The 26646-nt window shown below is 30.7% G+C and overlaps 1 long non-coding RNA gene across 5 annotated transcripts in view; it reads right to left on the bottom strand.

The window, feature by feature from the left end:
* Positions 1-23106: 23106 nt before the first annotated feature.
* Positions 23107-26646, bottom strand: part of LOC147817050 (uncharacterized) — a 42848-nt gene continuing 39308 nt past the window's right edge. For 2 of the 5 annotated variants that reach the window (XR_015430065.1, XR_015430066.1), the window contains one exon: positions 24140-25200. This is a non-coding gene — a long non-coding RNA (uncharacterized LOC147817050). Of the gene's footprint in view, positions 25201-26646 lie in introns of all 5 variants that reach the window. The other 3 variants (XR_015430068.1, XR_015430069.1, XR_015430067.1) reach the window with 3 other exon arrangements.

The raw sequence follows: 26646 nt of genomic DNA, 5'->3' as shown, positions 1-26646 counted from the left end.
AGTCAGCACGCTTTCAAATTGATCAAAGGAGGAGGAGGGGGTGGCGCCACGTTCGCCGCATCCTTTCGCTATTTTCCATCGCATCCCTAATGCAGGGGCGTGGAATTCTTCACCGAGGGGCGGCGAGCATCTTAACCCTGGGCGGATCCGGATTCCGCGAGGAGGTAGGGGGGATTCTACTGGGAGAAAATGTTCTTTCATTCTGTAAACAAGCGCCGTTGCTAGGAGCAACCGCGGCCAAAAAAAGGGTGCGGCTTCCTTTGCAGCTACACTGAAAGAGGAAATGGTAGGGGTAATGAAATTCCTAAAGAGGTGAAAAAAAGGGGACCTTTCGAAATAAGATGTTCTCTCTTCGTCTGAGAGGAAAAATAAGAATTTGGAAAATAATCTACTTTCGTATTTTTTAAATTGGGATAGTATCGTCATTTAAATTTAGGATCGCCCTTGGCCTTTTGGCTGAGGAGGGCTTGGATGGATCATAGACAGGGATATTTTGAATTGCTTCATTAGGAATTTGGGAGAGCTTTTTAATTAAATTATTGGTTAATTTTTTAGCGAAAGAGAAAATTGTGGGCATGTTAAGATCGGAGTGAATGACTTCATTCCGATCATACCAAGGGGCTTTCGTAATAATACGCAAGTGAGAATTCCAAATCGGAATACCATAAGTTAGAATAGGTCAAATGATGGTAGTGCAAGATAATAACTTTGATTTTTAGGATAATTTGCTATTACTATTAATATGGCAACTAATTGCTCCTCTCTCAGCTTTCGCTCTGTCGAGGGCTTTATAGTGATATGGGGGTTCCAATGCAATTTTGGATCAAGGGTGATTCCAAGATATTTGAGGAATGGGTTCGTTAAAGATAGTTAAAGGGGCGGGAAAAGAGTTAGCTCTTATCTTCCTTTTAAAAATGACTGCGACGGATTTAGAGGCATTAATTTTGATTTTCCAATCAACGAGTCAAAGCATCAAATCGTCTAGGTAATTTTGGAGATCCTTTATGATTATGGAAAGTTTCCTAGAGTGAGCTAATATTACGGTGTCATCAGCGTAGCACGCAATTGTGAGCCCGGGGGGGGGCGGGGGATATCATTAATGTATAAACAAAATAAAAGAGGGGATATAAGACTTCCTTGTGGGACGCCGGCCTCAATAGTTTTGGGATTTGAGTTGTGATTATCAACTTTTGCTCGAAAAAATCTATTTTTAATGAAGGAGTTGATAATGTGAATAAAATGAGCCGAAAAACCAAGTTGCATGAGCTTGTAGAGGAGGGCAGGGTGATAAACCCTGTCGAAAGCTTTTGCTACGTCCTCCTACGGTTTCTCCTTTTCTAAAACTTTCATGAATTGATGCTGTTACTCTGAGCAATTGGTGCACCCTACTATGTCTGGCACGAAAACCGAATTGCTCTGGGATAAGGATGTTGTCCGTACAAAAAACATTTCATGCGTTTTAGGAGGACAAACTCGTAAATTTTAGATATGCAGGGCAGTAAGGTTATCGGCCGACAACTCGATGCCTCTTCAAGATTTTCATCTGATTTTGGAATAGATATTACCAGTGCGGTCTTCCAAGTATTTGGAAAATGTGACCGCTCCATCATGAAATTTATGATGAAAGTAATAAGAAGAATAAATTTAAGGGGGAGATTTTTGATCATGCGGTTTGAAATATTATCAAGGCCGGGGGCTATAGTAATATTTAATTTTTGAATAAAGTCTTCTGTAACTTGTACAGGTTCTGTTTCATAGGGAGAATCAAGGAAGTCGTTCACTGCATTTTGGAAAATGATAGTATTATCATTATCGGGAATGTTATGCGGTTTAAATTGCTGCTGGAGCGAGTCCGCAATAACTTCCGCTTTCTCATTAGGGAGAAAAACAGTACCGGTGGGACTATTGAGGGAGGGCATTCTTTGAAATGGCCGACGCTTGGTCTTAAGGGCCTTCCAAAATGCAGTGTGATCGTCATTTAAACTTTCACAAAAATCAATCCAGGATTCTTCTTGAAATTCCTTAATATCCGATTTGATCTCGTTTTGGAGTCTACGTAATTTTCTTAATATATTGGGGTCTTTAGTTTTTTGCCAAAGTTTACGTAGATAGTTTTTGTTTTTGATTTTTTCCTTAATATTAGGGGGTAGTTTTTTAGGACTGTTCCTGAATTTAGGAGTGGAGGATTCTATTTTAGTGTCGTTAATGATGTTATTTAAAATGTTAAGTGAGTTCTAGTGTATGGTAGTAAGTTCTAGTGTATGGATATCTGCTGGGGGAAGAGGTTTATCTTTTAGTAAGCTCGTGAATTTCATCCAGTCAGTGTTGAGCTGACCCGGAGTGTTCAAATTGAGCGTTACTGTGTCTAATGTTAAAATAACGGGATAGTGATCATCTGATAATTATAAGAGATATTTTTGAATAACGCAATGTCCAAGGTTGAAGGGTGTGGTCAAAAGGAGCTGTTGCCGGTGCTTTGGGCCCATTTTAACAGATTTTTACCATACACATTGTTAGAAGAATTATTCCAAAAGGTGTGTTTGGCATCTCCAGCTAGAATGATATTTGCTGAGAGGGAGAATATTTTAGAAAAATCGCCAGCCGGAAAGGGTATCCTGCTTTTCTTGGGGGAGGGGGGGGGGGAGGTAAGCAGATATTATTGTTAGTGGCGGTGAATTTGGAATAAATATTTTAATGATAGTCGCCTCTAAATTTTGAAGAGAATGATTGGTGGGAATATTTTGGTGAATGATACTATTATTAATGTAAATGCACGTTCCGCCAGAGGCGATACGCGCATTATTTCTATTATTAAAATAGATAAAATAATTGGGGAGTTCTTTTTTTTTGGGGGGGGGCACCTCTATTAGAGAAGTGGGTTTCTTGAATTAGTATAATATCAAAGTTTTTATCTAGGGTATAGTCTCGAAATTCTCGGAATTTCGAGCGTAACCCAGCTGCATTCCACAAACAAATCGTCAGGGTTTAGGAGTGGGGACGGTGGTGGCCGTTTTAATTTTGAGATAGTTAATGTACGTGAGATATGCTCTGTCAGCATATGTGTGTGTAGCATTCAAAGAGTTGAAACTGAGCTGCATAGCTTGCAATAAGTGCTCGTCGTTTCCGAACTCTCTACCGAGTTCCATGAGTGCTCTGATCATTTCAGAGAACTCACTCATGTTGGAACTCTGGATAGAATTTTTTTAATAGGGGGTGAGGGGGTTGGCTTAATGCCCTTCAACATAGCTGATGTTGGGAGTAACACTTTATGTTACAGGAAAATTCCCCGGTTTTGGTGTGGTTTGTTTAACTTGGGAATTTTTATTTTTAGTGTTCCTACCCTTGTTTTGGGTAGGTTTTGGAGTTTTTGAATAATTATTTTTTCCTTTTCCGGGAAATATGAGGCATTGACGCTAATTACTGGCGTGCTCCCCGCCACAGTTAGCGCACAGAAGCGGTGCGTTAAAGGGATGAGTGCAGTCCCTAACCTGGTGTGGCTGCGCACAACGTAGGCATTTAATAGGCAACTGGCACATATCGGAAGAGTTGTTGAATCCCTGGCAGAGGTAGCACACCCTTCCTACCTCTAATACTCAAATTTTACTTCGGTTCCGAGAAGTTCTGAAATTTCAAAGATCTTCTCGGAATTGGGATTGATTTGGAGGTAAAATAGGGACATTGGGGTCTTTTTGGCACATTGTCTAGAAAGCTGAGTGAGGCTATGCACCTCAAAGCCCATTACCTCTATTTGGGCTTTGATTTCATCAATTAGTGTAAGAGAAGGTACTGACGACTTTTAAGTCGTCGCTCCTCTTGAACTCTACACCTCTGGTGAGACTGACTCATTAAAATTATTAACGTTAATTTTGATGAATTGTCCGGCGAGTTTTGAACGCACGGACTCTCTCTTTAGAGAGAGAGAGAGGAGTAGTGGCCAATCCTGCCTCGGTTTAATTAAGAAGGGAGGGGGGTTCCGTGGCCGGGAGGCTGAGGAATTTTCCTGCGAAACGGAGTTTTCTTGGTTTTCTCCCACAGAAACCGGAGATGAGTAGTTCTGGGGGGAGAATATTCCACTGACTGTTGAATTGTTCTTTCTCTTCTTTTTGTTAATGGTTTTAAAACCGTACTCGTCGTTTTCAGTAGGTTTAGTAGCCTTGAGAAAGGCTTTTGACCAAGCGAGTACGGCTGATTCTTTATCTTTTAGGATAATATCCATGGACGCGAAGTCCACAGGGATCATAAATAATTTAATGTCATTGGCCTGCGCGTAGACATTATCCCTGAGAGATTTCTCTTCAAGTTGAATGAAAGCCATATCTTCAAAAGAGAGAATCGTCGAAGCTTTGTATCTCTGGGTCTCCAGTGCGGAATATTCTTTTTTGAGAGCATATAAAATTCTATATACTGATTTTTAAGATCATTTAACTCGCGATCGCTTTTGGAATTACTATCATTTAGGGAGGAAGTATCCATACAATACTCGGCACCCGCCTGTTTGTGTTGTGGCTGTGTAGGCGGGGGGGGGGGGGATTTAAGATCCCCCGTAGCACCGCCTGATCCGGCCAACGCCCCAGTTGCTGCTTTCCCCCTTACGAAGGGAAGCAAAGGCGCTCTGAAAAGAGCATCCCTAGGGAAACTGGATCCGAGTGTTCTTCTCCTCCATGCTCTCTCACCATCATCCTTCACTTCAGAAGCAGGGGCGGCGATGCTCCGATGTCGTGCAAGGGCTTTCTTTTTTGCATTGTTGCTCCTCTTCATGATGAGGGTGTAGCTGTCTTTTTTCTTCATCGTAATAGAAGGTCGGATCGAGGGATCCTAGCAGAGCTCTCAAAAATTCGGTCTTTCTTCTAAGAAACCAAAACCGAAAGTCATCTTTTTTTTTTTTTTTTAATTTTGATACTAATATTTATACTAATATCCACTTTTTTGTCTAAAGCTCATTGGGCGGTGTAAGATGGCGTCCCTCAAGGGAAACCCAATGAGTTACATGCAGCCCTAACCTTGATCCTTTGTACCAATTTAACTAACTATTGTTCCTTTTTCTTGTTAATTTGTTACTAATATTCACCACTTTGTCTAATTCGCACTAATATCCACTTCCACTAAGTTGTTACGCTTGTAGGGTAAAATTTAATTCATATTTTTTGTCGCCGAAGACGAAATTGCTAATCTTTTTTTCTTTTTTTTCCCTTCAATTATAAAATACGATGTTTTGTTTTTAGTCGTCTGAAAATTTATTCATAATTTAATGAAGAGTTTTGAATAAATTATTTTTCCTTGAGTAATAAAATTTTATTCAATGAACGTCTAGTTTTATAAAATCATTTTTCTGATAGAATGTTATATATCAAGAACAAATAATTATAAATCAGTTTTTTTTTTTTTTTTTTTTTGGAAATTTTAGTTTTTTTTATCAATAATTGATACAATTTCAATAATATACATACTTATGCATAGATTTGGAATTAGTATATATTTATCAATTTCTTAATATATATATCTTACAATTATCAAAACGAATAAGTACTCAACATTTGTAAGCATCTTAAAATTTTTAAACATATCCTCTTAGCCTTACAATAAACTTTTTAATTACCTGTCCTCGCAGGTTTCGCAGAACTATTTTACCAACTATTTAATTACATTTTTACATTTCTCAAAATCTTATCTCTTTTTCATTAATATATACTAATCATTTTTATTTTTTTTTATTTTTATTATTATTATTTTAATTTAGGTTTTCTTTTAAAGTAAAATTCCTTTTCAAATAAATGATTGTCACGTTTTAATTAAAAGAAAACTTAAAATGATAACCAGCTAACTGAGAATTAAATCTTGTTTGGAAATTAAAACTATTTAAATTTATTCGATGCTAAACAGCTGAATATTTACTAAACGGCTCCGAAAGATGAAGATTAAATTGTTTCTTATTTATTTCAGTATTGAAAAGTAAATGCATTGCTTCTTTTTATATAATAAAGAAAAAATTACGGATATACAATTTTATTTTGACGTTCAAACTTTTCTCGTCCCCTTTAAAAAGGGTAAATTGAAACAATTTGCTTGAAAGAGTTTTTAATTATGTTTCTCAACTTGAACCCAATTCAAAAAAAATATTGTTATTTCAGAAAAATAACAATATTTTTTGCTCGATATGCCTTATTTTGTTAAACAGCTAAAAATGAAAAATTGTAATAAGATTCCAAAACCTTGCTAGGAATTAAAGAATATGCAAAGGGTATTTGCATTATATTTGTTTATTCTGTTAATCGATGTTCTGCACCAGTTATTTAAAATAAATAATAGTTTCTTTCTAGTTAGTGGAGATGTATATCGTCAACAGATGGCACTGAGATACATTGAAATTTTACCATCAAATCTAGTGGGTGTTTGACGGATGCTGTAAAGGCTGTTTTTGTACCAGACAACACCTGGAATGGTGGAATTGGAAGAGAGGCGTGAAAGGGGAGGGAGATAAAGCCATGATTTTCCGGGTTACATTTTTTGGCAAAACTCAATATTTAAAGGGTGCGCCAAAAGTTTCGCATTTATACTTTTTACTGATCTCTTTTTCTCATTTTTGTGCGAATAAATCAGAGGTTGTTTTGATTCCCCTTAACTTGTCTTATTTATTCAGCCATTATTTTTAGACCATTAATATTTCGTTTCAGACATCATTCCAAATGTTGGTAAACTCCAATAACTTTTAAAATAATGTTCCTTCATATTAGTAACACTTTTCAAAAAGCCCTTCAAAAGAAAAGGCTAATAGTTAGATCTCTATTTAACGAAGTCGTTCAATTCCGATAATAAGTTCGTTTTATCAAAAATTCGTTAAATGGACCTTTTAGAATACTTAAACATCATAAAGCAGGTTATAAATTCATAAACACTAGACACAATTAAAATAGCACTTGATGCTATTTATTTTATAAATCTTAATCATAAAAGAAATCTGCATGGAAAGAAAGAAAAGAGCAAAACATTATCCAGTGTTACACTATCATGCTATATGCATTTTCAAGTAAAAAAAGGCTATGTATAAAATTATTGTTGCATTTATTATAAGAAGTAATTTTAAACATGCCTCATGCTTTCCATAAACATTACGTCATGTCTTCTTAAGTTAAATTGCTACTGCTAAAATCCGTTCATTTTGTTTTGAGTTTTTTGTTCATTTCCCCCCCCCCCCCCAAATAATGCGTCAATAAATTTGAAATATTGTAGGAAATAGAGAAAGTGGATCTCAAAGAAAAGTTCATTAAATAGAAAATTCACTTCGCTGTTTGGAAGTCGAAAATGTTCTTGGTTCACCCCCAAAAAAATTCGCAAAATGGAAGTTCGACTGAGTATATACATACATTCTTCAAAAAGAATTTTCCTTAAAAAATAATTTTAAAGCCGTAATTAATATGTTTGGAAAATAATTTTGATATACATTTATATAAATTATAAATAAAAATTGTTCTTTCATTTCGCCGTAAAAGGACAAGAATGTTAATGTTTCATTTAGACTCAATTAAAACGTAACATTTTTCACTGTTTCCTTGTTGGTCCCTCTCTTTTGGTTGGGGCACACTTTTTTCCCATTTAGAAAACAGTTTTGTTCAAGTAACTAATTCCGTGAACGATTTGAATGGAGAAGCAAGTCGATCATTTATACAAGACAGAGCGTGCACAGATGGCAGAATAATCAAGTACCTAAAGGTTTTTAAATACTTTTAACTTCTCATCATTGAAAGAGGAAAAATAAAATCCTTTTTGTTCATTTGAAGTGATTTTTCAGTGAAATGAAGTATGTACTTGAAAGAAATATGTTACTGTTATAACGTATTTTGTTATTTCAAAGATGTGTGTTGAGCAATAAAGGAAAAATTCTACATTATAGCCTCATTATTTAGTATAATTAAGTTCTCTCACATTTGTCTTAGCTTTCTGAATTCATATTTTTCAAATCATTCAATTCATATGTTACCGACAAAGTTTGAAATCCGCCATAATGCTTAAAACTAACCGACAATGTATGAAGCAATTTCTGTTTCACACATTTCCTCCAAATGAGAAACCGGCCAAGTATATAATACATCTCCGATTCGTCAAAATGTCATTCAAGTCTGCTATCTTGCAGCAAGTAAGTTAATGTCTTTTTTTTTTTGTACGAAAATTTTGTTTCCCTTAATAAGAAAGGCATAAATTATGTTTTGTACAACTTTTAAACGCATTTTGAATAAATTTTTTTAATGGCACATTCATTATTTTTTCAGAATAAAATTTTTATTTTTGACATATGCACATCACTTACATAATAAACTCATCAATTACATGATCCCTCGTTTTTTTCATACTTTGCCTGAATACCATTTGTCATTCTATAGAATGCCTAGGGAAAGTATGTTTCTCTTATTTCATACCTTGCCGGAAAGCATTCTATACCATGCCCGTTTTATACTTTGCCGGTAACACATATATTTCATTTTATATTTTTCAAAAAAACATTTTATATAATAAAATATCTTAACTATTATAATTTTAGGTAAGAATATTTTGTTGATATGTTAATCATTGTAAAATTAATGCTACTTTTTGAATTATTTTTTTTTTAAAAATCAGCCATAATTTAGACAAAATTAAACCCACAGAATGTGTTAAAAATAGTGTGGCTCAATGTGAAGTTATAAACTAGAAGTAAATTGTCAACAATATGTAGCTCTAACATTATGTCAAAACGTACGCCTTACTTATAGTATTAGATTGGAAACGATCTCTACCACTGTTGAGTCTCTTACATTTCTAAAAATAGGAAATAAATAAAGTGAAAGATGCAAGAAAGTGACATTTTCAGCATGGGTGCCATTCTTCTGTCCTGGGGACTGAAATTGGACTTGAGAATTCTCGCAGTGGACTGATCCTTAAGACGCGGTTCCCAGCAGATCACCGAAGTCATTCATCACTGACCACTTTGTCTAGCCTGCCTAGAAACCGAGGGTGTGCGTTATGGGTCCTCGTTAAACTGTTCTACCTTAAAGTACCCGACTTCGCGTGCTTGCAAGTTGTCGGGCTACTGAAGCGGTGGTGCTATCCCCTCTGTAGAAGATCAAAAATTGTGATGGCATGTCTTCGGATCATCCGCGGGGATGTTTCTCAAACAGTCGCCAATAGCCCATTGTGCAGCTTTAGTGCGATGTACATGAACTACAACAATAGTCTTGAGAAAAATATATGAGCTAAATTCATCAATTAAAATTTTTTCTTCATTGGAAATGTAACATTTTAACGCATACAAGGTTCGTAAGCATCAGGAAAAAAATAATAACAGGTATCAATTATGTTATGCTCTTTAAATGTTCAGATTTGTATGTGACAACGTCTAATTTTTTCCTCTTTTTTTAAATTTTATTCGAGCTAGTTAAACGCGAATCATTAAATCGTAAATTTTGTGAAAGTATGAAATATATGGTTGGTAGGTACTTAATTGACGTCACCCTAAGCTGCGCAGTGGGCTATTGGCGACGATCTGGAAAACATCCCTGAGGATGATCCGAAGCAGGCTCCCCTGCTTTGGTAGCCTGAATGCAGAGAGAGAGATAACCAAATCACACAAGTAATATTTTTCAATGCTTTATTTTTTTAATAAGGCAATTAATAATTATCAATAATAATTAACATCATTAATAAGTAACAATAAAAAATAACCACAATTTGCTTCTCGGTGCATTGAAAATGAAGTTAAAAATATAAGAGCCCCGGTACCTTGTGGTTTTCCTCTCCGTGTAACGCAAATGCGGTTTAGTTCCATTTAAATGTCCTCCACGAAGAGAGATTTCTCCCAACCCTTGTCTTCTGGATTGGGTTCAAAGTTACTGAGCTGAACATTAGTAGTCATAAACCCAAATTGGGTCGACTGTTCAACGACGGTTTAAAAATAAACTACGAATGAATGAATTTTTCCCCGGACTTAAGTTGGCATTTAGTTAGTGCAATTATTTCATCCTAATTATAATTGATGTGTTACTTATCTTAAATCTTAGCTATCGTTGAAATATGGAAAGGAAGAAAATAAAAAGTGTATGTTTTGTTTTCGTTATGTCTACTGCAACCTCCTAAAATGTGTCTGCATAATCTATAAGCTCCGATTTATCAGTAAATATAATACAAATGTGAAGGCCTTATCTTATAAAGAAATGATAAGAAATAATATTTCAGTTACAAAGCTCAACAATTGGTTCGATTGTTATAAAAAATAAAATAGAGCGTTCGCCTTCCAATGTCGAGAATCGGATAGGAATCCCAGCGATGGCTGGTCAATACGAATTTCGCACCAACCACAGTGCTGACGTAAAGTATCCTCACGGATCATGGGTTTGAGTCGTCAGGGTGGTTCTCGTGGTCTTTCTCTCCATGTTACGCAAATGCGGGTTAGTTCTATCAGAAAGTCCTCCACGAAGGCAAATTTCTCCCAATACTGGAACCAGGAGTTTCCTTGTCTTCTGGATTGGGTTCAAAATGACAAGGCTACTGAGTTACATTAGAAGTCTTAAACCCTAAAAATTGGATCGGCTCATCAACGATTGTTATATAGTAAAATTATTATTAATACTAAATACTTGTATTTACTATGACTTATTGCTTTTGATGATTATTTCCTAGAATTTAATTGATAAGAACTGAACTAAGCAGGAAGGGGCCCCTATAACATGGCCATACTGTTTGAAATTGAGAATATAAATTTTACTGACATAAAAAAAAATCAATTTTTTTTTCAGATGAGCAATAATTTTAATTAAAAAATATTTTGTACACCTCAAAAACTCAATGAGCATAAAATACGGCATTTATAAATTATGCATAATTAAAAAAATTTTTAGTAGCTACCAGTATTGACGATAAATTCCTTGAGGTGATAGAATCTTATAGCAAAAGAGAATTTATATATCATGGCGGGCAAAATTATTTAAAATCTATTTTAATTCATTATTTGTGGTACAACTGAAACACATTTAAAGAAGTTTTGCATTAACTTAACAAAGAAAGAAAAATGATTTGTTAATTAGTTTTCTTTTCTTTCTTTTTTTTTTGTTTTTGTGAAACCATATTCTCACCCTTGACGACTATTTTTAATGAAGCATCAAGTTTTGTTCCATTTCAAAACGGGGTCTTCATTTCTTTATAAAAGGGTAATTACAATAACACCTGTTTTGTTAGCAGATGTTTTTCTTACTCATTTAAAGTTGTTTTTAAAAAAAAATCGATTTCATTCTCCAACAGAACTTTTCTTTTAATTTTTTCTTTGTATGAAACAATTTTAAAACGATTTTATAACTCTTAAAGAACATGTACTTTTCTTTGGCATTACATTTAAAAATAATTATACTTAAATCGAAGTTTCTTTTAAAGTGCTTGCTTAAAAAGAGAATTAAAAGTATTCAAAATAGTAATGATATTCCTCAATTTTAAAGTATCAAAATATATTTACATTTATTTAACGATTACACCACATACACTCTTAGTACTTCGAACTCAGAAGGGAAGGTAAAAAATGTTCGAATTATCAAAAATACGAGTTTCGTATGAATACTTGAAAAACGCTGATTTCACGAACTTACTTAAAAAGAAATAAACGTACTTTAAATTGGCTTTTTTTCTAATGATTAGCCACGAGTTGTGTCAGATTAAATAGATTGCTAATCTGATAAATAAGCAACACTAAATCATAATCGAATCAACCATTTTGAGCGATTATAACTTTTCTGGGGCAATCTCTTTACAAACAATATTATACACACGCTGTAGAAATGTTTACTCTTTAAGGGTTGAACACTTAAAGTATTAATTCTTAGTTTAAATTAACAGTACTTTGAATCGGAATATAAAAGTAGCAAAAGCATTTTGTTTCAAGCATTTATCTACCTACATCTATGATGATAGTACAGCAAAAAGTATCAATCTGAATATGTTATGTTGTAACGAATTATAAACCGGTTTAAAGGAGTAAACTTAAATATGCTTATTAATTAGTGTTAACTATTAAGTTACGGAATTAGGCAAAAAACAAAAGCGCACTTTCTTCGAATATAAAATGAAACTTTTTTTGTTGTTGACTGATAGGGATTTTAGCACAAAGCAGCCGGAATTGTGTAAAATAGGGGTCCAATTATTTAGTCTTATGTTTGGGATCCTTAATGTTAATTTTACTTTTTGCTCATTTCACTATTTCGTGGATCTTTCAAGCAAACCAAAACATTTTTACATATAATTATAAAATTTCTTTTTCCAAAGAAATTTTTTTTAATTGTTTTGTTAAGTAACTATCGAACACTTTTAACAGGTGTGTAAATTTTTACACCGTTTTAAAGCATGTAACTTTAAATGACGACATTTAAACGAAATTAGTTGAGCAGCTTAAATGATGAAATTTAAACGAAATCGGTTGAACAGTTTCTGAGTTATCCAATTTAAGAGAGTCGTATACTTAAAATTTAATTTCTTGTGAACTACTGTGCAGATTTCATTCGAATTTTGTACTTAGTCATTTTAAATAATTTTGTATTTTAAATTTTGCTGTAAATAATTAAAAATAACGAATAATTATTAAAAAGTATTTTTTCCCGCTAATTATCTTCAATTTAACGCGCTTCATAGGTAAGAGTACGAATTATTTTTAAAGCTTTGCAATGAGTGTTAGCAATTAAAATTACGGCATTTTATACTTTGCCATTTTAAATCGATAAAATGAAAAAGCGTCTTTCAAAATCTCTTTGTGGTTTGTTATTGATGTTAAACAAAGTCTGATAGTTTAAAAAATTCTTTTATCTTTATGTGGAAAAAAGGCGTTTACATTTATAAGTTCGTTTTTAAAATGTATAACCAAAGTTTTCTTGAATTTAGTATGTTCAATTTATATATGTATATCACACGTTGAGGCAAAAAAAATTATTTTAACTTTAATCAAACCGGCCTTTTTTTTCTTTTCTTTTCGATGCCTCACCCCTTAACGAAAGATGAGAACTCAGCGTTTATATCTTGGCCAAAGGATACGAGCTCATTGTTCGCCAAGGTTTATATAATGCAAATACCGAGAAAGAAAACTTTAATAAGTTCTTTTTAAAAATACTCATACTTAGTTTGTTGGAAAGTATTAACTTAATATTTTGGAATATTAATTTCTAGTTTCATACAGTAGATAGAATTAAAAGAAATTCTGATTTTTATGAAGTTTTATTAAAAGAATAACCGAAATGCGCAGTTTTTGTTTCTATAGGGCCTTCTTGATTTGCATAAGACTTGGTCAAACTGATTTTCTGATCGGTATAAGATTCGATTATAATAAATAAAACAAACATCATTATCATGTACAATTATAATTAAATAAATTGATCAAGGGTTAGAATTCCTTTGCTCTTAGGCTCCGTAGGAGATTTTCATGGTTTTCCTTTCCATATAACATTTCTTTCGTTTTATCTCAATGCTTGACCAAGGAGTTTCTTTGTCTTCCGGTCTGGGTTCGAAATTACAAAACTAGGAATTTTCAACACTGAACATAAAATAAAATCATATTCGTGACTGATTACAATTTTTATCATAGATTGTAATTACTTGTACTCGGTAAACTAGTAGCGAAACAGGTTCGAACACTCCATTCAATTCGAACAAAGTACAATTAATATATGAAATCTCTTAATAGGTTTTTTTATTGTTGAACAGCCTACCCAATTTTGGGTCCACGACTACTAATGTTCAACTCCGTAGCCTCGTAATTTTCCAGAAGACAAGGAAACTCCTGGATCAGCAACCCCCAGAGGTATTGATTTGTTTATGGGAACATGGAGGACTTTGTGACTCGACAGATTTAACGTGAATCAGACACCATTTACTTCACGGAGAGTCTTCGGCCGACGGGGATCGAACCCACGCCCTCTTGGACATGGGTCCAGTGCCCTACCCACCAGGCTATCCCGGCCTTTTCTTCATAGGTTGTATACAAATCCTTCGAACTCAGAGGTAGCACACTACGAGATAATGAAACTACTGTAGTCGCTACTCTTTTCGTAGTTTGTAGTGTAAAGAAAAGTAGTGTAGTAAGTAGTGCGATTAAAAAAAAAAACAATAGTTTGTAGCGATTCCTGGCAACTACTTTTAATGTCAGTTTAGAAAAAAAAAATACTGCTCTATCGGAACAAATTTTTCGAATTTGATGGGTACAAATTTTGGCAGGCAGGTCCATCCATGGATGCAATGAAAATGCAGCTGTAATAGAAAAATTATGTATTTAAAATCAAGTATAACTAATATTTCAAACTAGCCATTACGAAAAACAGATAATGAACCACTTTGGTCACACCTTCAAACGCAAATGCACACAAATATTGATGTTCTTTTTAAAAAATGGAGTGTATTTTCGATGTAGTATGTACTTAATTTCTTAGAGAATAAGAAATTGCAATTATTTGATAATTTCGCATTTCTTAAAAAAAAACATTCTTAATCGAAAAGTGCATAAAAAGTTGAAGGTTAAATGAACAAATTCGAATTTTTTTTTTTTTTTTTTTTTGGAGTAACAAACTGGCTCATATACACATTAATAATTATTTCTTTGTTATTCTCTCATATTTAATGTCAGCCTTATTCAAAACAATTTTGAACATAATATGTAAATTAAGTTCTCCAGCAAAGTTCGTGTTCTTAAAGTAGTTAACTACATTTGTAACAAAATAGTTGCAGTAAACTGCAAGAGTAATTTGGTTTTTCTGACCAGTGGTCGAAGTAACAGTGTGTGCTTTTCGTTGTTTTCTTTTCCATTTAGATACATATCATTTTTTTCAGCAGAATCGTTATGCTCTCAATTGTATATTTGAGAAAAACATCTTTTTTATTTATTATTATTATCTGATAAGAAGGAAAAGAAAAAAAATCTTTAAATTAAAATCGAATTTAATTTATATAATATAAACGTTGGTATGGAAACAGAATATCAAAGAAATGAAAAAGCAGGGCAAAAGTAATTAGTGGTTGATCCCATTTTATAATTTTCATTTAAAAATTCTGTGATAAATTATTGAATTGTTTTGTCTAATCAGATGAACTAAATCAAAGTATTTTTGTACAAAATAACATTTTTTGAAAATAAATGATCCCTCAATTTCTTAGATTCAATTTTAGGAAATTAAAAAAATGTTAAGCTGTCTACTTTAAAAAAATTCCGAAACAAAGAAAATCCGTAAGTTAGACCAAACAGTTTTAAGGAATTAATAGACGGTCCCTTTACTTGACATGGAACTTTCACAATTTTTTAAAATTCCTAAATCATTATTAAATCTAATAAATATGAAAGACACAAAAACTAACGATATGGAGAAAAAAATTTTTTTGTTTAAAAATAAATATTTCTTAAAAATAGACCCCTCAATTTTTATGTTTAAACTTTACTAAGTTTAATTAAGAAATTGTTGAGCTGTCTACGGTTATTAAAATAATAAAAACAGCTCGTAAACTACAAAAATTCGACATGGAACTTTTTAAAATTCTTAAATCAATATTTAATCGAATAAGAGACACGAAAATTTTGAGGACTTTTTACATACCACGAAAACTCGTTGATAAATTAAGACTTCTTTACTAGCGAAAAAAATCAATTTAATAAAATTAATATTTGATTAAATCAAATTAATATATGATAAAAGCATAACAATCAAATAAATATTGAGCTTGTTGGGAAAAATTACGAGACTTTGCAAACAGTTTTAAAAATTCCTTTCCCTCCCATGTCACCCTTGTTAGGGGAAGATAAGAATTAATGGAAAACTCCCACACCGCCCTTAATTTATTTCTTTGAACACCTGCATAAGTGATGGCTACTTAAGATTTCTTTTCAGATTTATTGATATACTTATCATGCTTCGTTGTCGGTTGGTTTTCTTAAAAATTTATGTTATGTGAAGAAGAAAAAGAAAAAAAAGACTGCGTAAATATGAGTAGACGATGATTTACAAAACTATGTTCTTTTATTTCAATTAAAAAAGAAGACAAGCAAAATCTATTAAAAAAGCACTTTATAATTGCTATTCTACTTTTTGTTTTAAGATTCAAACTGTACAATCAAGTGTTTCCTTTAAAGAGAAATAAAATAAAACAAACAGTGAATATTAAGTGTTGAAAGAATTGGACCAGGAGTTGTTTAAAGGTTTATGTTTCACTTTAAGTGTTGGTTTCAACATAACGGTTTTATTTTATTTTTAAATATATCTTACATTTAAATCTTAATCGAATTTGATAACATACAGAAGTTACTGGTACATGTACCGCAAACTTTCTAGACTAGTGCCAATCAATTTACTAAACTGAACAAATTTATGAATCGATTCTTTTTTTTAAATGCTCGTTATAATGGAAGAGTCATTGTAAGAGGAGATCGTATATAATGAGTTAAGACTGTTCTAGTATTTGAATTAGTTGATCTAGGTCAGCGGTTCCCAATATTTTTCACCTACCGAACCCTATATAATTAACCTTATTTAGGCGGGGGGAAAAAACTGATTCTTTTTTTAAACTTGATGACTCGATTCACATAAGAGTTGATTAAAATATCGATTCGTTCGTTTTCACACTACTCTACAGTACCTGGACAAATTATGAGACGCTTTCTAAGATTCTATGTAAAATCTTAATGATCACGTGATACTCTTATACAGCATTATGGTTTGCACTTGTTTATGTATCAATTAATGCAAAATAAATACAAATAGGAAGTATATAAAAAAAAATCTCCTGAATAAAAACTCGTGAAAAACATGTAATTAATGAAATACTACAGCACGTCTAATAATTATAATGTACTTATAAAATACCTGATATAATAAATATTCTCTATTTATATAATAAATATTGTCTCATGTATCCTATCGTCGAATTTAAGGAATTGGTAGACGAACATAACCAAGTGCAAACCGGTTTCAATTGCCTAGAAACAATAAGCTGTATGTGTCACCTGGTAATTATCATAGAATCTCATAATTTAGCCAGTACTGTAGAGTCATGTGCGATACCTCATTACAGCACATGACGCCACATCTTTACCACATTTTCTGTTAACTTCTAGGACACCATCCACTTTCTTTTCTAACCAATCCCATCTCCACGGAATTTTTATATTTTGCTCACATTTATAATATCAGAACGAGAATTAATTTCCCTTCTATCTAACACCATTGTGATACAGCCGAATCCCAATTTAACGAACCCCCTATATACCGAATTTTGCGATTTATCGAATTTTATGAAGTAGATTTATAGGAGATAATGACTCAGAAGTCGATGATATTGAATCTCCAGTGAAAACTGTAACTTTTTCTGATGTTTTGCACGGTTTGAAAAAAGTGAAAACTTACCGAATGTAGGAGTATATTCTTGACGTCGAAAAAGAACTTATTAAAGTAACAAATAAGCAAACCTTACTCACGAAATGCTTTAAAATTTCGAAATAATCAGCGTGTAATCATTCGCTGTAGTATAAGTTCCTAAATAAAAAGTGTTAAGATTTCTTTTTATTTCGTGTATTTGCTTATTAGAGATGTTCGAATATTTCATAAGGTTGGACAATTTTTTTATTTAATTTTGCCCCGATATTACGAATTGTCCCAATTTTAGCGAATAATATCTTTAGTCTCTATGAATTCGTTAAATCGGGGTTCGACTGTATATTAAAAATTCAAATATTATTGTGGTTACTTCTTAAGAGTTGAGTCAAAAATCTGAATTCGGCGTGCGAGGCTCATAAAACGTGTTTCGTGGTATCCTAGGGTTCCGAGAATTTAGACAATTAAATTAAATTAGTAACAATTTTTGAAATCTTCAAATTGTATTTACATCCAATTATTATTTATTTAATATGTCGGTTATTTCTATTAAATTATTTAAGCAAAATGGCACAGAAAAAGTTAGCAGTTTCTAAAAAATAACTTGGCTACTGAAGTCTTTTAGTTTTGTCTCTGATCTGTATTTCCCATTTTTCGTTGGTAACTTTACGTTTTGTAATTAAGTCTACGTTTGTCACACACGTCTGGAAAATGAGCGCCTATTTTTGAGCGCTTGAAACATGTCGACTGTTATTCAGTGTAGTTTTAAAGCAAATGAAGTTTTAATTAAGTAATAATATAACTTTTCAGCTTCTTGCGATTTTTATTAAATGAATGCACTAGTAGTTTCCGACAAACTTTACAGAGAGAGTAAACAAGTTTAATTGTTAAGAAAAGTGTTTTAACCATTTTCAATGTTTGTATCATTTGTTTGTTTTTTCTTGAAATTCAGCTCATTTTCAGTTTATACTAGATTTGTCCAGAAGAATTCGTCGATCTGACACAACACCTAATTTTAATATTATTAAAGTTGAAACAATTGCAAAAATCAATTATTCATTTCAAAGTCATTCTGTGTTTATTAAATCGGTGTTCTGCCACATCAATCATTTCGAGTTCTGTAGCCGGAAAGAATTGGGAAAATATGTTTTCGTACGATTTTATATCCTTTTTTTTTATATCCCTCTGTAGCGTTTTATAAAAATATTTATAATTCGCTGAAACTATTAAGGTAGCATCACGTGCCAATCTTTAGAACAAAAAAGCTTTTGGTTATTCTATTTTTTTAAAAAAAATTTGTAATTATTATTGGGCTCCATATACCCTTTAAAAAAAACGCCGGTTTCCGTGATGAAAGGCCGAGTAAAAAGTCTTTTCTTATACTATTTATTGATTCTTAGCAATTATCATGAGTTACGAAATTAGACGAGTAAACAAAACATACCACTTTTTTTCTCGAAGCATTCGGATTCCTGAAGCTCAAATATTGAGAGTAGCTGCAATCTAGGAAATAGCGTCCGAATATATTGGTCAGCAGGGCAGTATGAATGTATCGAATCTGTGTTCTTCTGAAGTCAAATTTAAAAATGCGAATTTTTCTAAAATTTGATATTTAGAAATTTCATTCCTTCAGTGTCGATAAATGAGTACCAAGCATGCTTGGGAACTAAACACTGGGGGTTCCGCGTTCGGCTGACCACCTGAACGGAACATCTGCTCTTCACCCCAGAAAACTGAGATGGGCTGTCGCGCCACTGAGTTAGAGATATTTTAGAAAATATTTGTCCCATTTTGCCCAAATTTTTAAGTAATAAAAATAATTAACATTTGATAAAAACTATTTTTTGATAAAGGTTTTTCCTGAATGTGAAAGTTTGCACTACGTTCGTAAAGTCGGCACAAAGAATTTCCCTTTGACAAAAAAAAAAAAATATTTTTTTTAAAAAGAAATGTATATATATATTTTTTTTTAATTGAATGCGTTGATAGTTAAAATTTGAAAACTCTTATTATTTTTCTTAACAATGAATTTCCGTCAAAGACCCGCTTTTAAGAAAATATTTAACCTATTTCTTTGTTCTGAGGGGATCTGGCAAACAGATCTTCGTTTAACCCGTTATGACGAGAAATTTTATTTTTTTTGTTCATAATTCTTTATCTAAACGATTGGTTTCGCATAAATTTTCTATTTCAATATTAGCTTGCTTTTTAGCATAATTTTAATTTATTCCACTGTTTAAGGAAGCGAATAATGTGCATCGCCTTTTCTGAAATTTACACATTTATGAAAATAATGCCAAGTTAAATTGATAATTTAAAAAAAATAAGTCAACTTTGAAGTTATTTTTAAAATTGAAAACTTTATTTTACCTCTGATTTTTAATTGAGAGGGCGAATAATTTGCTTTTTTTTGGTTCTGAACTTCAGACATTCGTGAAAAAAAATTGGTAATTTTAGAACAAAACAACAAAAAAATGCAATTTAGAAGGCTATTTTTCGAAAAGAAAACTTCTTTTGAAATTTAATTCAAGCGGGTAAACTGTGTCTCCCTCTTTTTGGAATTTAGACATTAAAACAGATAATGTCAAGTTTAATTAACAAATTTAATAGAGAAAAGTTTAATTTAAAATCACCATCAGTCAAAAATGGTTCTCTACTGAATGAATTACAATAAAAATAAGCTTTTCTCTTATATCTATTAGATAAACTTCATTTTAAAGTGTAAGTGTACACAATGCTTTGATTTCGTCTTTCCATTCCAATTATTAATTCCTTAATAATTGATGTTAAACTAATTTAATAAATTAAAATAGAAAGTCTCTTGTTCCATATTATAATTTTTAAAAATTTGTGTGAAGTTTAAAAATCATGCAGGGGACGCGCCCGAGTTTATTTAAGCTACTGATAAGGAAACAAGTTCCCATACTAAAATGAATTAACACAAGCTACCATATTCACTTAAATAATGTTAGCAGTTTCTTAAAGCAATGGGATTTATCTGAGTTTTTAACTATCTGTGATTTAAAGTATCAAGTAATTGAAACAAAAAAAAAAAAAGAATTTTAATTACAATCTGATGGAAATTTTGAGAAGAAAAAAATGATCTTGCTGTGTTTGAAGCAATAAATCAGCAAATCAGTTTAAAAAATTTTATAACCTTGGTTTTTAGGGACATATTTAAATGAATAATTGTTTCAGTTGAATGACTGTTATGTGACTGCACAGCAAAATCTTATAAATACTCATACTTTAATTATCATTAGTAAATGAGTAGTATAATTAAAGGAATGACTACTTTAAATGAGAATTATTTTTCTAAATTTACATATTTTAAATATTGTTAATTTAAATTTAGTTTTTATAATAGGGAAGTAATGATATAATTAGATCAAGTTCATGTTAAATAAAATTATAAAGCCGTTTCGGAGTTTTACTTTATAGATTGATTGATAGATGGCACCACTACAATTTATAGAATAGGCTGTTTTAAAAAATCAACTTAACTGAATTGTATATTTATTAATCGTGAATTGATGAGCAAGTTTTTACAAAATTGTTTTCATATTTGTTATTATTCTGGGTAGAAAAAAACATAGCCAATAATCCTGCAATTAATAAAAAAAAACAATTTTATGTATCCATCACGTACAAGTTATTTTGAATTTATTGTATGTTCATTTACTAATATGATTAACCATTTTTAAAAATAATTTATTAGTTTTTTTACATGTTATGAAGTCTGTCATGATGAAATGTTTTAAATTCTCACTTTGAAAAAGTGAATTAGCGAACGTTTTTCTCCTCTCTTAAGCAATTATTTTATACTTTATTTATTTAATATAAATGCTTGTCATCAATATTGGAAATTTTTCTCACTATAATTAATTGTATTTTAATAGTCAGAATATACTGATGTTAAATACTTAATTATGGCAAGTAAAAATAAAAAAAATAAGTTAGCTTAAAATTTTGATTGCTAAAAGGTCGTAATAGAACTAAGATAGAAAAATTACACATTATTACATATTCTATAGTTTCATAACTTTCATTAAATGTATTTCGAGTAGTGAAATTCTTTTCCTACTCATCCACTAATTCGAATTAATAATTTCACAATAACCTTTAATCCTTAATAATGAAATGATTATTATAATAAAGTTTGTTTACTTAAAAGATTAAAAAAAGTTTTTTTTATTGTTTAGCAGAGACTGTTTCCGATTCTATATTCATTAATTAAACTTAATGGTTTTGCTCGATAACCATTTACAATTTTTTTAAAATTTTATTTAATTTTCTGTTATTATGAAATCCTTTAAATATTTTTCGACGTAGAGATTATTTAGCAATAATGCGAAAAGCTGAAATTTATAAATGTATAATATTTATAAATATTTAAGAGAATTTTTAGCAACTATTTTGCATTAATTATTTTAATTGAAATGTTCATTATACGCAGTTTTATAATAATAATCGTAAAATTCATTGAACAATTGAGTATTACATTTTAAAATGCAAGTATAATTTAATAATTGTTTCATTTTATAACTGCAAAACGGTAGATAAGTAACTTCGTTATAAAGATACATGATACGAGAATATTATACGATTGCTTTATAATGAAAGAACAACAATTTAAGTTTTAAACTTTTTGTGGAAAAGAAAAAATTTAAAATTTCTCCTGTCATCGGTGTTAGCGATTAGAGAGTCCTTTATCGTATAAATATTAAGTCAGTATTGTTCCCTTTTAAATAAAAATGCATTTTGCTCAGGAAAAAAAAAATTGCTTGAATTTTGTCGATAGAAATTCCCTAATTATAGCAGCAAAAACTTTTAAATTTCTACTGAAACTTTCCTTCATTATAATTTTGTGTAAATAATTATTATTAATAATATAAATGACTATTGAAAGGAATTAATTGAGAATGTCCAATTTTAATGAATTAACTGTTTACGCAATCAGATTAATAATTTTTTTCATAATTTACAAGAGGAGAAAAAGTCTTTACAGTTTAAAAGTAAAGAGAAAAATATAGTTGAGATTAAATTTATAAAGTAAGCACAACCCGAAGGAGATTGAAGTAATGGCATTAAAATCGAAATTTCAAAAGAAAAAAAAAATCTCGTTTTAGTGTACAGTGAGCAGTAAACAAAAATCTAAAACTAACTTTTGATCTAATGATGAGATGTTTACGTTCTAGGACTCAATCTTAATGGATCGAGAGGGTGAATTCAAATATGCCGCTTAATTATAGCAGACAATATATTTTAAGTTCGGAAATCAGACACTAAAACGAGCCTACTTTGAGAAATTCTTTTCCTGCATATTCGGATTTTTGATCCCCAGTATATAGGGGTTGCCGCAATCTGGAAATATTATCCCAATAGTTTGGTCAGGAAAGCAATGCAATGTTAGGACCCCTTAGTGTTAACCTTACTTTTTGCGCATTTCACCATATCTTAGGAACTTTCCAGTGAATTGAAAATTTTTTGCACTCAATGTTTTAACGTTCATTTAATTTAGAATTTCCTTCATTCCCTACCACTATTGTAAGATATTTACTTTTCACCTAACTTGTAAAATTAAAAAGTTTAGAATTCCTTACAAAATCACTCAGGCGAAGTGATTGCGTTTTATTTAAATCTTATTTAGAAGGTATTTTTCTTAAGTTGAAATGAATGTCGCCCTGCTTTGCATAGTTCAAAAAATATTTCAAAGGAAACATAGCTTAACATTAACACTCAGGACTTACAATTATAAATCAAACAATCACTACATTTATTTATTAAAAAACACTCTTATGAACTGATAATAAATTGATCTAAGTCCTAAATGTGAGTTCTATAATATATAATTTATTTAAACTCAGAATATACATCTGACCTCTGTTGTCGCCAATGGCTCAATTTTAAAATATAGTTTTTCTTTTACTAATTGTCGGATATTTTCATATGAAGGATAGTATTAAGTTTGAGAATTAAAAATTTTTATTTAAAAAAGTTGCTAAAAATTATAATTATTATTAATACTTGACAACAGGAAGTTTTCAATTAAAGGTTGAAAATTTTTTTAATTATGTTATTTTTTAATTCTGCTATTTTTTTAATTATGTTTTTAATTACCTAATTCATATAACAGTATTTAGGAATCTATAAATTTATGCTACGTATGATCGTTGCAGAATAACCTGCACCCAATATATGTAAATAAAATATATTTTTAAAATTGTTGTGCATTTTCTATTAATTGCATTTATTATTCTTATATTGAAAGAGTATCAAGGTATCTATGACCTCCATAATAAATGAAATATTTACGGACTTTTATGTATATTAAGGAATTGAATCAATTTTTCACGAAGTTTAAGATCTCATCCCATTGAAAAAAGAGTTATTTAATAAATATTTTTTTACAATAAATGCTTCTAGTAATAAAATAAACGCGATATAGGTCATTGAAGAAAAATCCATTCATTTGTACGTTTTTCCCTTCTTGAAATTATTTCACATATTTCTTTTTTCACTAGCGAATTTCCGATTACTTTAAAATTTTAAAAATATCGATTTTTTCATTTGCAAGAAATTTTTACTTTAAAGCGTGATAACATTTTTGAATACTCCAATTTTTTTTTCTAATAAATAATGTCTTTGTTAATTTCTAAAAAAAAATGTTCATAAAAAAGTTTACATTATTCTTTTATCAAGATTGATTTAACAGAGAAAATCACAAAATTAAAACACGTTATGTTTTCTTACAATAAAAGTTAAATAGAATTCTTTAAAATAGCGTTCCAATAAAACATGGTATTAAAATGTTACGTTATTTTTTGTGATTGGTTCATTAATAAACTATTTTTTATTTCTTCACAAACACAATTCTTATAAAAAAAATTAAATCTGTTATATCAAAAAGCTAGATCGTTTTATAAAATACAGATTATTGCGTTTAATAAAATATAAATACAGTTTATTTGTAACGTGATCCTAAGAATAAAAAGGTTATTTTCTTTTTTAATTCTCTACTAAAATGAATTAATGAGTTATTTTTATTCATCATGGCTAGTCGAGGAGGAGAAAAAAAATATCGAATTTCACTGTTTAGGTTAATGTAATTTCGTTCTAACACCACATTTGAGCGTAATCCATCGCCAATTCCACTTGCAATCGCCTAGTTTACAATCTACGGTATGTTTTGTCAATTCGCATACCGAAGACTCAATTCAAACATTTAAATGTTAGTCTAGTAACACAAAAATAAGGAAAAAAAAAATACGTTCCTTCACTGGAAGTGCAAATGAAAAGTGACTTTATAAAACTGTATATGGGTAAATTAAATTAGACTTTTCTAGACCGAAAAAGTTTTCTTTCCCATTATTCGAATTTGTAGTAATGATAAGACGTTGTAACAGTTTATCACCTTATGTTCAGCACAGCATTTTGTATTTGTGCTGGTCAAGGTAATATATATATGAATAAAAAATAAAATGAATATATTGAGTACAAAAATGACTTTCTCTAAATGTATCTGCTAGGACTAGACTTGATTTTAAAATTTGTTTTGGAGGTAAATGATGACTCCAACACGAAATATTATTTTAATTACATCCACCAGTATATGAATATATACCGGTATATGAATATACCATCAATATAATAAATACTGTCTCATAATACTGTCAATATAATACTGAAATAAAATGTTCGAATCTATACATAGAGGATCAAGTTCATAATGAAGCAAATCCAATTCAAGCGATCATAAATAGAGCGTTCGTTCTGTAGTAATGAATTGAACGTCTGTATAACGACTTCCAGTAAAGCAGTCCCATAGATCTGAGTTCCCTTGTTGTAGACACTGTAATAAAAAGTACATTATTATTACCTCTTTATAATACATTTTTTATAATTATAGAATGATAACAAGGGCCTTCGTTTCTAAGTAGTAAAGAGGAAGACGGTTCTTTTGTTTTCATACAGGGTGGCCACTCAAATCAGATTTCAAATTTCCCTGATTTTTCCAGATAAAAATCTTAAAATTTCCAGGTTTTTGTTTCTTTTTTCTTATTAAGTGTAGGATGTGTACAAGAAAAGTGTCTATATTATAAAATATTTTATTCAAAATGTTATTTTGACAATTTGGCAAGATTTTTTATTTATTTTTCAAATGTTTTGGTACAAAATTTTGAATCAAAAATCATATATTGACCAACAAAAGAGTAAAATTAAATATTAATATATAGTTGGTTCTTAAAAAAACCATTTTTTAAAAATATGTAATAAAAGGTTAAAATGAAATAGAAAAAATTAGCATTAATGCAACAATTATAACGATTTATCGACAAACATTGCCGTCAGCGATGGTAAAAAAATGTGTGATTGGTTGGCTTGCTGAGAAAAAATAATTCACAGATTTCCTTGAATGGGAGGGAGTAGAAAAAATTTCAAAAAAAGAGTGCAATATAAAATCTATTATCAAATTATAACCAACTCATTTTTGGAGAATTTTATAAAGTTAAAAATACAAAAACATTTTGTCAAAATAGAAAAAAAAATTAGTACCAAAGCATCGGAACAAACTTGAGCCATAAATGGATTCAGCCCAAAGACAGTATTTAAAAATAGAAGCTAATATCCTAAATCTTTTTCCACCTACACCAGAATCTTTCCTAAATTGCACAGTCCCATAGCGGTCAAAGGTTTCTGCATTCGTTTAGCAACAGTAGGAGAATTTTATGTGGCATTCTAGTTTAACAGCTGTAATGGAGCAAATTTTGATGCAAGCAAAGTATAGCTAAATTGATGATATTTAAACTGTTTAGCGATACATTTCCGTTAAAAAAAGGTGGATATAATGGATGAAATAATTTAAATTAAGAAAATTAGTAAATAATTTAAATTAGTGAAATTAAAAAAATTATCAAAGAAAAAATTTCCATCTTTTCTTTAAAATTCCCTGATTTTTCCAGGTTTTTATCCAAATTTCCCTGATATTTCCAGGTTTTTTCCAGTATAAAAAAATTCCCTGATAATTCCAGGTTTTCCAGGTGGGTGGCCACCCTGTCATATTGTAAATTTATTTACCATAAATTAAACTATGCACCGAAAATAATTAAAATATTGCTTAAAATTCTCCAAAATATTTCTCTAATTTCTTTTCATTCATTTTCTGAATAAATGAAAAGAAATTATAAATCATTTAACAATCTAAATTTTTTTGCTCTAAAACGAGTCAATATTTTTTAAATAATATTTTTCTACAGAATTAAACAATTCCATCTATATCAATTTCAAACTAGATTTT

This window comes from Parasteatoda tepidariorum, chromosome 1 (genome assembly GCF_982258835.1).
Source record: "Parasteatoda tepidariorum strain Cologne lab strain chromosome 1, Ptep-v5.0, whole genome shotgun sequence".
Classification (NCBI taxonomy): Eukaryota; Metazoa; Arthropoda; class Arachnida; order Araneae; family Theridiidae; genus Parasteatoda; species Parasteatoda tepidariorum.
Note: the sequence above shows the minus strand (reverse complement) of the source record. Positions and strands in the feature narration are given on the sequence as shown.